Source organism: Sorex araneus, chromosome 5 (genome assembly GCF_027595985.1).
Source record: "Sorex araneus isolate mSorAra2 chromosome 5, mSorAra2.pri, whole genome shotgun sequence".
NCBI lineage: Eukaryota > Metazoa > Chordata > Mammalia > Eulipotyphla > Soricidae > Sorex > Sorex araneus.
The window spans coordinates 194,201,382-194,214,447 of record NC_073306.1 but is presented as its reverse complement, the minus strand read 5'-3'; the positions used below and the strand labels follow the sequence as shown (position 1 = coordinate 194,214,447).

Below are 13,066 nucleotides of genomic sequence, written 5' to 3'. Positions count from 1 at the left end.
CTTGCCAGGCTCTCTAAGAGGGACAAAGGAATCAAACCTGGGTGAGCCGCATGCAAGGAAAACGCCCTACCCGCTGTGCTATTATTGCTCCGCCCCTTTTCCAGTCTAACAGGCAAAATCATCTAATAGCTTTCAGGTATTTCACCTTCCTGCAATTCTGTAGCAACTTGAAAACCACAGTGCTTCTTCATTTTTTCTTGCAGAGTAAAGAAAGTCTTCATAAAATATTTCCACTAGTGTCAAACTTGTGATATTCAGAGAGGAGAGTATGTTAATATAAAATAATGACACATTCATTTTTGTGAATAAGAAGCTTACACTTCAAATTCCATCATTTAACTGACAGATTAATTTAGAGGTTTTAAATGCTTGTCTTTATTGATGCATGACAAAAAAAAAAAAGAAAAAAGAGACAAAAAAAAATTTGTACAGAAAATATTTTGATCTCATGGGGAAAAAACACAAGAGTTTCCAGCCAGTTTTGAATTTGTTTTGTTTGTTTTGAAAACATGTTTTGATCATGTCTCCACTCTTACCAGGTGGTTAAACAGAGTTTGTACAGGCCTGTCTCTGAATGCTCGAGTCATAGTTTTAAGGAGTATAGTCCGCTCCAGAGCTTCTTGGCTTTGCTTCTCTCCCCTTTGCTCCTACACAGGGTATTTGTTCTTGCCTGTCAAACCTGTCCGTGCAGATCTAGAGAAATCATGTCACTTTTAGCTGAGGGTTTCAATAGAAACATAGGATCCATAAAACCACCATCATGAGTATTTTAGCTGCAACCAGAAGCAAAAGTAAATTTCTGTTCTGCAAAAGCAAGAAATCTCTGTTTTCTTTTTACCAATACTCTTTATGGTTATCTTGTAAACAGTGCATTTCAGATGTTAAGCTGAGGAGATTTCAGTGGGCTCTTTGTTTCCTTTTTCCAAGCAAAAACAAAACAGGATTCATTGAGCCTTCTTAAGCCTTAAACAGCAAACGTTGTACTGTTAATCATCAACCTCCTACAGCTTTATAAAGGCAAGCTTGGCTTTCTTAATACTTACGAAGGATTATTTCGGTAGATTGAGCATAAAAGTAAAACTTACACTGACCAAGTGCTCTATAAACAAAATCTGGACTGTTCAGTTCTTCTAAACAAGCACCTGGTAAGTGATTTATCAGCTCTTAAAATGCTGTCTTTTTCATAAAGCTACTTACAATATTAAAAAAATAGGAATCAGAAAATTTTAATATAGATGTTTTATCAGAGAAAGAGTACTATTTAGGAATTATTAGGTCCAGGTTTTCTATGATAGAGTCAGAGATTACATTTGATATTTATATTTGTACTAAGATAATTTCCTCTACTAATTTTCAGTTTATAAAGCTAAATATAATGTAAAGGCGATCAACCTTCCACTTTCAGTATTTCTTTTTCACTGAAAGAGATATTGTAACAACAAAATGTCTTAAAGTTTTAAGTTTTAAGACATTTTGAAACTTTTAATATTTTAATTTTAAAAGTTTTAATATTTTCATACAATCTGTATGAAAATATTAAAACTAGGGGGGCTGGAGTGAGAGTACAGTGGGTAGGGCATTTGCCTTGCACACGGCCAACCCGGGTTTGATTCCCAGCATCGCATAAGGTCCCCTGAGCACCACCAGGAGTAATTCCTGAGTGCAGAGCCAGGAATAACCCCAGTGCATCGCCAGGTGTGACCCAAAAAGAAAAAGAAAACTAGATGTAGATAAAGATATAGTTTCAAAAAACTTTTTGGTGAAAACTCCTTCTGAAATTCACGATGAAAATACATTATATGCATGTTAGAGATGAATTTTTTACTGATGGCTGCTTTATTCCCTTGTTTCAAAACTATTTATACTGTATGGTAGGCACATTTTCCACAATAATTTACCTATAATATTCTTCAATGTTAAAACAGAGACCTGATAATTTTCTAATTTCTAATATATTTCTTAAAGGATTTTAAATGTTATTTGAAAATTTTTTTCCAAGGTATCTTTATATTGTGACTGAAGTGATTCATCTTCTTATAATCTCTTTTATATGCATTTATGCTTTACCTTGGGTTTGTTAATCAGAGCGATATATTGTTCGTTTTTGTTTTGGGGTCATTCACCTGGTGGCACTCAGAGGTTACTCTTGCTTTTGCACTCAGGAATTACTCCTGGTTGTGCTTCAGGGAGTCACATGGGATGATGAGGATAGAATCCCCAGTGGGCCAGGCAAGTGTCCTACCTGATATATTATCACTCTGGCCATAAACAGAGCAGTATTTTAAGAGTGTTACATTAGTAAAATTAAAAATTCCCTATTAATGAAGTCACATGATAAATTGGTTACTGTATTAGTAATGTATTAAATATATTTTAATAACAAGTAAAAATATTTGATTTTTCAAAAACCTTGATTTTTAGTTTGTAATTTCTAATTCAAATCCAGTGTGTTTGATATTCAAACATCTCTGGAAAACCAGTTTAATCTTTTAGTCTAATGACAAAGAAAGTGAATGATTATTATTTAAAAGGATCTTGATATTTCCTGAGGCATGGAAAATAAGTATTTAAAATTTATATGTCAGTGTTCCTAAATAATCAAAAAATATATTGTTATTTTAATGTTTTGTATATATATCTTTAGCTGCTGACATATATGAAACTATAATGATTAAAATTACTACTCTTTATTCATTGCATTCCACACCAGATGGGTTAATATAGTCTTATATAATATCCAGTTTTTCAGATATAGTAAAAGAGATTTTGAAGTGATTAAAAATAATATTCATCGGGTGTCACATGACTTCTGTTCTATTTCATGATGATTAAGTATTTTAAGAGCATTTTCAACAACAATGAGATCCTTTGTAGTTCTCAAAATGTTAGAAAATGTGTGTCTTTGCTCATTCCCTCTGAAAGAAACTTCCTGTTGTTTTCTGAACTTTGATAGAAATAACCCTGAAAGAGTGTGAAACTGATTTCAAAAGTTGAGAGGAAATCATTTTCAAAAGCCTTTATAAATTTGAAGAATACATTCAAGGGTTTGTAGAATTTAAAACTGATTTCAAATACTGATAAAATAGATTTCAAAGGCTTTTATGAAACTTCAGAAAGGTTCAAGGACTTATCCTTAGGCAGACTCTAAAAATATAAACTCTTAAAAAATCCCAAATGGAGAAAAGAAGCTCTCATCCACTATTCGTGGGAATTTAGTTCAACCCTTATGAAAAAGAGTATGGAGATCTCTCAGTAAAGTCTGACTTGAGCTGCCATATGACCCATTGCAGCACAGAGTACAAGAACTAAGCTATAGAATCAACCTAGATGTTCAATGACATATGAGTGGATTATGAAGATGTAGCATATATGCACGATGATATATATGCACAATGGAGTACTATGTGGCTTCGAGGAAGGATAAAATAAATCATGCAATTTTCTGCTACTTGGATGGAACTGAAACATATAACGCTAAGTGAAGTAGCCAGAAGAAGGGCAAACACAGGATGACCTTACTTACCAGTGGCATATAGAATAACTGGATGAAGGAATGTAAAGTGTTGACGGAAGTAGAGATGGAATGAAATCTAGGATGATAGTAAGAAGCAGACAGGAAGTAATGGGGGATGGGGATCAAGGACCTGGAGGAGATTGATGGTATAGAGAAATGGTAAAACTAAGTGACCAAATTGAAGATTCAATCACACTGAAAGCAGGATATCCAAACCGTAACAATCGAACTTTAAAACATGCCTGTCAAGGAGTCACCTGGAGGTTGCAAGTGCAGGTGTTGGAGGGAACTTGGGGACCCCGGTAGAGGGAAGTTGACACTGCTGGTGAGACCAGTGCTAGAGTGCAGTATGCCTAACACTCAAGTATAACTTTGAAAATCACAGTGTCTCATTAAAACAATAAAGATTTGGTTTAAAAATTAAGGGAAAAAATCCTAAATGAGACTAAGGCAGGCAATAAAATTATCTACTTCTATGAAGACATGAAAAGAAACTTTATTAAACTTCACAGTGTACGTATTTCATCCCCTTTTGTATCAACATACTTTGAACAGGTTTTATAGAAAGAGAAGAGTGAAGGTAGCAATGCTTTCTAGAGAAGAATTTATTCTGAAAAGTTCTGATGATAAAAGACCTAGCATCATTGCCCAAATAATATTCTTTAGATTATTCAATCCATCATAGATCAACCTGTACATATGGTTGTAAGACTAATTCTGAATCTAGTCTACTCAACTTAGCGAGAATTCATTATACTTTAGCCATATAACTGCCATTATTTACCAAAGACATTGAATATTATATCATAGTTAAAAAAAACTTGTATCATAGAAACTATAGGTGGGATGAAGAAGGAAATATTTTAAAGGACAGTGAGGTGGGAGAGATAACAAGAACAACCAGTGCTGGTGCAGATGCGGGGAGAAAGGGACCTTCATTCATTGCTGGTGGGAATGTCAACTGGTCCAGCCTTTTTGGAAAACAGTATGGACATGCCTCAAAAAACTAGAAATTGACCTCCCAGTTGACCCAGCAATATCATTTCTGGGCATATACCCTGGGGGTTAAAAAACACACAACAGAAACACCATCTGTACTTCTATGTTTATTGCAGCATTATTCGCAATAGCCAGAATCTGAAAACAATCTGAGTGTCTGAGCATAGAAGATTGGATAGAGAAATTATGGTACATCTACACAATGAAGTACTATGCAGATGTTAGGAAAAATTAAGTCATTCACTTTACTTATAAATGGACGGACATGAAGAGTATCTTACTGAGTGAAATGAATCAGGAGGACAGACAGAATGATTGCACTCACTTGTGGAATATATATATAGATATATATATTCTAATATATATTCTACGTATATATAAAGAAAAAATATGAAGCTAATATCCAAGGCAAGGGAAAACAGGCCAGGAAAACTGGTCAATGATTAGAAATTACCACAAGAGTATGGAGCATGGAGGATAGTTACAATAGAAGAGTGTTTATTATAACAATATTAGTTGGAAATGATCACTCTGGACAATAACTGAATATTGAAAGTAGACAAAGGGATATACGTGATAACCTTTCAGCATCTGTATTGCCAACCATAATGCCTTAAATGAGAGAAAGAAATTGAGAAAGAGAGACACCTGTTATAGAGGCAGGTAGAGGGGAGAGGTTTAAAGGAGTAGGAGGAAAACTGGAAACATTGGTGCTGAGAAATTACATTGGTGGAGGGATGGGTGTTGGAACATTGTATGATTGAAATCCAATCATGAGCAGTTTTGTAATGTTCTATCTCACGGTGATTCAGTCAAGAAATAAATAAATAAATGTAAAAGGCTGAGAGCATACTTTGTATTATGATGACTGGTTTGAATACCTTGCACTGCCTGGTCCCCTGAGTACCACCAGAAATGCCTCCTGAATTAAAAACCTAGAGAAGCCACCCAGCACTGCCAGGTGCGGTCCAAAGCCTATCCAATCATCTTCCCTGGAAAAAAAATCAAATTATCAATAAAAGAACTTACATTAGTTTAAAAATCAAAGCAATATATATGTGTACATGTTTTATGAAATTATTTAAAAAATAAGTTGAGAAACAGATAGAGTTGAGAAATGTTATACTAATACCTCATAAAATAGGTTTTAAATAGCTCAAAGTAATAATGTATATTTTCATATTAAACTATTCCTAAAATAAGTTGAGAAACATCCAGATAAGAAATGTTATACTAACACCTCATAAAATAGGTTTTAAATAGTTCAAAGCCATATACATGTATATGTTTATGTTAAATTATTTTTAAAATAAGTTGAGAAACAGATCCAGATGAGAAATGTTATACTAATACCTCATAAAATAGGTTCAAATAGCATACTTCTAATGTAGAAAAAGGAAGTTTACATACTGTGTACATTGATAATTTTGACAGATTGAAGTGTGGTGGTGATGTGATTTAGCAATCTGTATTCCTGAAACATTAATAGTAACAGGATTCTAAATTACAGTGCCTAAATTTTTTTAAAAAGTAACAATAGTTTTGAGAGAAATTTATAAATAAATGTTAAGACATAAATTTTTATATAGTGTTAATTTACTTGACACTAATTGTTTAAATATCTAAAAAATATTTAAATGCATATTAAGTTACTATGTATAAACATATATAAATGCAGACATTTATGCTTATAATACCAATATATATGACTTGCAATGAATTTATTGAACATGGAAATCAAACAAGCAAAACCAAAATATATAAATTGTGATGTTTATATTCTTTAGACCAGGAAGCCAACATAGATCTAAAAATGTTCACATGAGCCTTGGAGGGAGAGAGACTTGCGTTAGAGCACATGTGAGTTTGATCCCCAGCATCATGTGACCTCCCACCCACCACTGAGTATGGCTCTGGAGGTCCCCTGAGTGATTCTTTGTGATTCTCTGAGTGCCCAGAGTGATTGTGCATCCCTGAGAAGCACAGCATCCTCAGGTACTAACACTGAATTTCTAAAGCTAGTGAAGTATTCTTGGGAGTGACGCTGTCAACCCCTGCACAATGCTTGGGAGGCCACAAACCTAACCAAATATTTTGGGGAACAAAATAATGTCTTAGGTAATTGTAGACAAACCAAATACATTTTGCAAAAAATATTTTTTGTCATCTGTTTCCATGAAATCTATTTGATAATTTTTAAATATCTAGAAATAGAGGTCTTTGGGATTGGGCCCAAACTGTTTTCAGGGGCAAATTTAAAACCTTGTGAGCTTCAATATTCAATTAAAGAAAAGAATTGAACCAACTATTTTACTCTAATTATATCTTTTTAGATCAAACTTTCCTGTGAACTACTGTCACAGTAGAAGAAATTTTAATGTGTGCTACTTAAAACTTTAGAAAAATTATATAGCACCATGATGGCTGTGAAGCAAAATCACTTAAGAAACTAGAACAAAGTTAACAAAACACAGACAAGTAAAGACTTATTATTTCAACAAATAATGCATTTTTTACCCTATTCCTAACAGATATTTCATTTAAACTAATAAATAAATAGTTCTATTATAAGGCAAAGTTGTTTATGTTCCAAGCACCAGGATGGGAACTTCACCAACCCCTCCCATTGCTATGGGATCAGTGACTTGTTTTGCTGATTGTAGTAAGCCTCAGGGATTCCAGACAGAGATGAATATAATTAACACTGTACCATCAAGGAGCTTCCTAGTGGTGATGACAACAGAAGAGCCCTCTAGTACCGCCTATGCATATCAGGGGCTTGATGATACTGTTACATATTAACATTTGAATATCTGTTTGAGATGGTGAAACAATTTAATACAACTATTTCCACTTTAAGGCAAAAATCTTAAGCACTTATAAGGTTAATGGTTTTCTCAAAGGGATTATAAAAGGCATTGATAAAATATGAAAATAGACCCATTATTTATTTTTGCTTGAGACTAAGAGAAGTATAATGCATCACTTTCAAAGTGAATGAGGCCATACTTTTCTTCTGATTTAAAGCAATGATAAAAGTAAAAGCTAAACAAACTTTGAAAATGTTATGGTATAAATTGTAAATTGTGGTATAAATGATATAAATGGTATAAATAAGATAATGATGCTAGGAATACTTAAGTTCTATATAGCAGACAAGAGATTGCCTCTGCACACACATTAGGTCACTAATGAGTTAAATGAGTGACAGTGACACGATGATAATGAGTAATGAAATAGATGCCACCTACTAAGAAAATTTATTCCACACTCTGAAATAAAAATTGTCATTATCCAAAGATACAGAAAGGTAAATCCTAGAGTTACTTTTAACATTGATCTTTCCTGCTGCAACAAACTGAGATCGTTCACCATTTGGTGTTTTAATTCCCAGTATTTAAAACTAATTTTCTCATTTGTAAGTTTTCCATAGTTTATGCTAAAAAATTAGTATAAATTCTAAAGTTTTTAAGGATAATATTAATTTAAAATGTATTATTATTGGGTAAAGAGTGGAAATAATGACATGAAGTTTTAATGTCTACTAGGACTCAGAACCATAATCTTCCTCATATTACATATCTCACTGATTCATGTTGTCTTAAACAGTCTGTTTTACAGTATTAGCATAAGGTGTGATTTGCTTGTAAGATACAGCATGTGGGGAAAGAACATGGAAGAAAAAATATTTTCAGGTATAAATCCAATTTCATCTATTGCAGAGATAAATTGCCAAAATATGTTAAAAAAACATTTATACTGTTTGCATTATGTTAAGTTTTATAAATGTGAAGGATGAATTTTTTAAAAATTGAAGCAACATTGTACTGGTGTTCTAAGGAAATTTTTATAAAGGGTGTTCTGCTAAATTCCTCATTTTTTTCCTATTGCTGTAATATAGAGCACAACTTGGTGATCAGATAAGAATTTTATTTAGGATTACATAATATTAGCAATGAAACAAATAGATTATTTCCAATAATTTTGCTATTTCCAATAAATTTAACACATGTAAAACATAGTGAGATTAGATAAAAAGCTCAGAGACATTCTACTATGTTTTTGAGGATCTATACTCAAACACCTCTAGGTTTCCATGCAAATACAGCACACCAGCTGTCTATAAAAAATAAAAAAGATTCGTGTATTTTAATAGGAGCTAAAAATCTGTCCCGTTAAATCAAATATCTATTGAGTAACAAAATAGCACTGTCTAACAGTAGAGTATATTTTTTCTTAACAGTTTGATATTTACTTATCAAGTCTAAAGTACAGTCTATCCTCAGCCTAGCACTGTTTCATTATTTTTATTTACTAATAGGCATAAGAGTAAATGGTTTTGCTTTAGAATTTACTCTTATTGGATTTTTCTGCATGAATAATAACCATTGGTTGGGTTTTTTTTCCTACCTGGATAATCCTCATTGGTTTGTAAGAGCTTATAATTATCCTCTAGAGGAATCTATATTTCAAGGGACAGTTTTAGAGAGGTAAACAGAAGAGGAAAAAGGGAAAGTCATTTTCTTTCAACATTGGTTGAGCTTTCACTAACTCATTGTCTCTCACACAGTGATTTCCTGGCAACTCAAGAGCATTAGCCTCTTAATGAAATTTTGGCTTTGATTCTTAGTGAAGATATTTTTGTTTAAAGCTCTCAGGAGTTTAAAGGTAAGTTAAATTTGATTATAGTTATTCCACAAATACTTTTGTTTAGGTATATTAGGAGTCATTGTGCTAATGAAGAATAATTAGTTGTTGCAAAATTTGAATCAAATCCAGGTCATATTAAAATACACTGATGTGGGGCCGGAGTGATAGCACAGCGGGTAGGGCGTTTGCCTTGCACGCAGCCGACCCGGGTTCGATCCCCGGCATCCCATATGGTCCCCCAAGCACCGCCAGGAGTAATTCCTGAGTGCAGAGCCAGGAGTAACCCCTGAGCATCGCTGGGTGTGACCCAAAAAGCAAAAAAAAAAATAAAATAAATAAAATAAAATAAAATAAAATAAAATACACTGATGTGACTAGTTGACTCTCAATATATGATATATAGTCAAATTCAATAGTTAGAGAAGAGCATATCAATCAAGTAGCAATATTTTATCATGCAATTTTCATACACATGGGACACACTATGTAATTTCCATTTAAAAATTACTGACGGAATATAGAGAAATAAGTACACTGGGCAGGGCCAACTTGCATGACGCTGACCTGGCTTCCATCTCTTACACCACAATCAGGAATTATCTCTGAGCACTGCAATGAGTCCAGAGCCAGGAGTGAACCCTGAAAACCAAACTATAAATAAAACTAGTTGCAAATAAAATACTATGTTATGAAGTAAGGTATATTTTTGTGGGATTAAAATGAAAATTATTAAAACAAATTAGTGTGAATAAATTTTTCTTACAATAATGTACTATATCTCTTGGAGAGCCCGGCAAGCTACCAAGAGTATTGAGCCCCCGCGGCAGAGCCTGGCAAGCTACCCGTGCATAATGGATATGCCAAAAACAGTAACAATACGTCTCTTAATGAGAGATGTTACTGATGCCCGCTCGAACAAATCGATGAGCAATGGGATGACAGTGACAGTGAATGTACTATATATTCCAATAGACTGAATATCCATATTTATGAAGCTCTATGGTGTGCAGAATACTGAGCAAAAACTCTAAAGGAATTTATCTTTTCAATCAAGAATATTTTTCTGATTTGTCAAACTTCCTTGTCAGAAGCATTATTATATTATTCTATTATAGATCTGTTAACTACCACATTATAATTTGGCACTTTGATAATGTCAATATACATTAATATTTATTTCTTCAGTGGTTAAACTTAGAAGTGAACAGATAGTGACTAAGATTGCTTGCTTTCACTCAGGCTATCAAGGTTCAAAGTCAGTCTTACCTTTGACAAATAAGGTAGCCTGGAAAACTACTTAAGCATTCTCTATGTTAATTTTTTTCATGCTAACTTTGGGATAATATGACTTAGATGATATTTTTCTACAAAGATTAATAAATATCGCACACACAGAAGCTGTGTGAATGAGTATATGTGCACTCATGTGAGTACTCTGGATAATGGTTTAGAATGCAAACTCCTTGCAGATTGGGGCTATGACCTACAGCTGGTAATCAGCATATCACAAATCTACTTTTAAATGATGATAAAAACTATATTTGCAATATAAAATCATTTAATGTTTAATTATTACTTTTAAAACATGAGCTGCTTCAATTTATTTCAATATAACCTAAAGTAAAGATACAGAATTACAAAGCCAAATATATTTAAGAATTCTGTCATAAGGAATCTGAATCTTTATCAGGTAAATAGAAATTGTAGGTGGGTAATAGAAAAACACTATAACATATTAAATGGGGCTTTAATATATTAGAATATTCAAGAAGAAAGTAATTTTGTATGTAGGTCATCAAGACAGATTTTAGAGAATGAAAATAATTATTTAGTATTTTGAGGAATTAATAATTCACCTAATGCCCAAGAGGAGTAAGAGTTCAAAGACAGAAATGAAGGTGCACTGATAGGACAGGACATGCATACAAATGTGTGTGTATTTCTAATTGTTTAATTATTGCAGGTTAAAGTCTAGGTAATGGAATCAGGGTCAGAGAAGTTCAAATATAAAGCTAATAAAGCTCTAAAAACTTTATCCTTTGGATGGTGGATTGTGACCAAGTTTTAGAGATGTTGGCAGGTTGAAAGGTAGAACTGAGCTTTCATATAAGAAAGCTATTTAAAAACCATTGCTCTAGCAAAAGGCAGATGACTAGATGATGGCAATGCAGAGAAATTACAGATCTCTGGGCAATGATAGTCATAACAGTAAAAATGACTATTAATTACCAAATAGATCCTCATTTTTATATACATCTCCCTTACTTTATTGTATTATTTCATCATAAAGGCCCTATAAATTATACCAATAATTATCTATATTTTGAGATGAGGAAATTGAAACATATTAATGATTTTTTAAAGCCAGACTGATCAAAAAGACAGATCTAGAATTTGACCACTGATTCTAGAGATTTATAGACTTAACGAATAAGATAGTTTAGGGATAAGCTATTTTTCCCAGAGATACTTTAATGAATAATTAATAAAAATTAATTATTAATAAAAATCTGTGTGCCAATAAATTTGGAAAAGTTGGAGACAAATAAGAAATTAAAATAATAGTCAAATTTATGATGAATGTGCTTAGTTTATAGAATAATAAAAACATAAAAAATACAAAAGATAAACAAATTTACTTCAGAACAAGGCAAAACAGTTAATTTATTGTTATTGAATTTGAAATGACTGAGGGGGTCAAAGAAAGAGAAAGTGAAGTTTTGTTGGGTGAAGGAATGGTTCATTTCCCTCAAAGTCTATGAGAACTAAGTCACTTGTCTCAACTGAAATGTAAGTGACACTGAAAAATAGTTTTTGTGCTCACAAACATGTAGAGCTATTGAAAATGCGCTGCATTTTTTCTATACCATGATCTGTTCTGTCATCAATTCCTAAAAATGGTACTTATGATTTGGACTGTGGACTGTGACCAAGTTTTAGAGATGTTGGCAAGTTGAACGGTATACATTAATTTCAACAGATACTAAAATTTTATCAGTTTGAGTTATTTTATAAAGAGAAGCAATAATGACTTAATGTTTACATTTTAATATTTATGCTTTTAATGTTTTTATTTTATGGCAAGTATTTATGAAAAGTAGAAAATATTAATCAGAAGTATTAAAGTACAAAAAAAGAATTATCAACAAATGCTGCCATAATTTACATTTGATGTTTCATAACTCATAATCAAATTAATATTACCTATTAGTACTGAAACTTTAATATATTTTAATAAATACCAAGAGTTATAGTAAATATATAGCAAAAATATCACTAAGAATTAATTATGGGCTTCTTACCAAGATATGAGTAATGTTCAAGAACTGATTGTATACCACCACTTACAGTAGAGCAGAACTTTTGTTGAAACTGAACTATAGAATATTCAGTCTCCATATTCTTCATAGTCCACTGGAGACTAGCTATTAACTCATTATATACTGAGCATTCTTAATTATCCTGAGCTAAATGTTAAAGGTAGTTTCTTGCCTCATAACTGGTGATGTATTCACACTCTCCATTTTTTTACACTTTAGGCAAAAATGTTTTACTTCTTTCTCCTAAGGTTTATTGTGCTTGCTAATTCCTAGTGAGGAAAAATAAGTTAAACCTCCTCAATCAAGTGAATCTGGGAAAACTGGGTAGCTATGTACCAAAAAATGAAACTATCTATTATTTAACACCATTACATAAAAGTTACAGTGGGCAGGGCATTTGCCTTGCATGCTGCCTAATCTGGTTCAATTCCTCTATCTCTCTCTGAGATCCCAGCAAGCTACTAGGAGTATCCCGCTAGCACGGCAGAGCCTGGCAAGCTAGCTGTGTCATATTGGATATGCCAAAAACAGTAACAAGTCTCACAATGAAGATGTAACTGGTGCCCACTTGAGTAAAATTGGT

At 32.8% G+C, this 13,066-nt stretch overlaps 1 protein-coding gene across 1 annotated transcript in view; it reads left to right on the top strand.

Annotated features, from left to right (window-relative positions):
• The first annotated feature begins 1,055 nt into the window (after positions 1-1,055).
• Positions 1,056-13,066, top strand: part of LOC101557490 (sulfotransferase 1 family member D1) — a 28,879-nt gene continuing 16,868 nt past the window's right edge. Inside the window, exons 1-2 of the mRNA XM_004621688.2 lie at positions 1,056-1,145; positions 9,084-9,181. The gene's annotated coding sequence lies outside the window, so the exon portion shown is untranslated. The remainder of the gene's footprint in view (positions 1,146-9,083; positions 9,182-13,066) is intronic.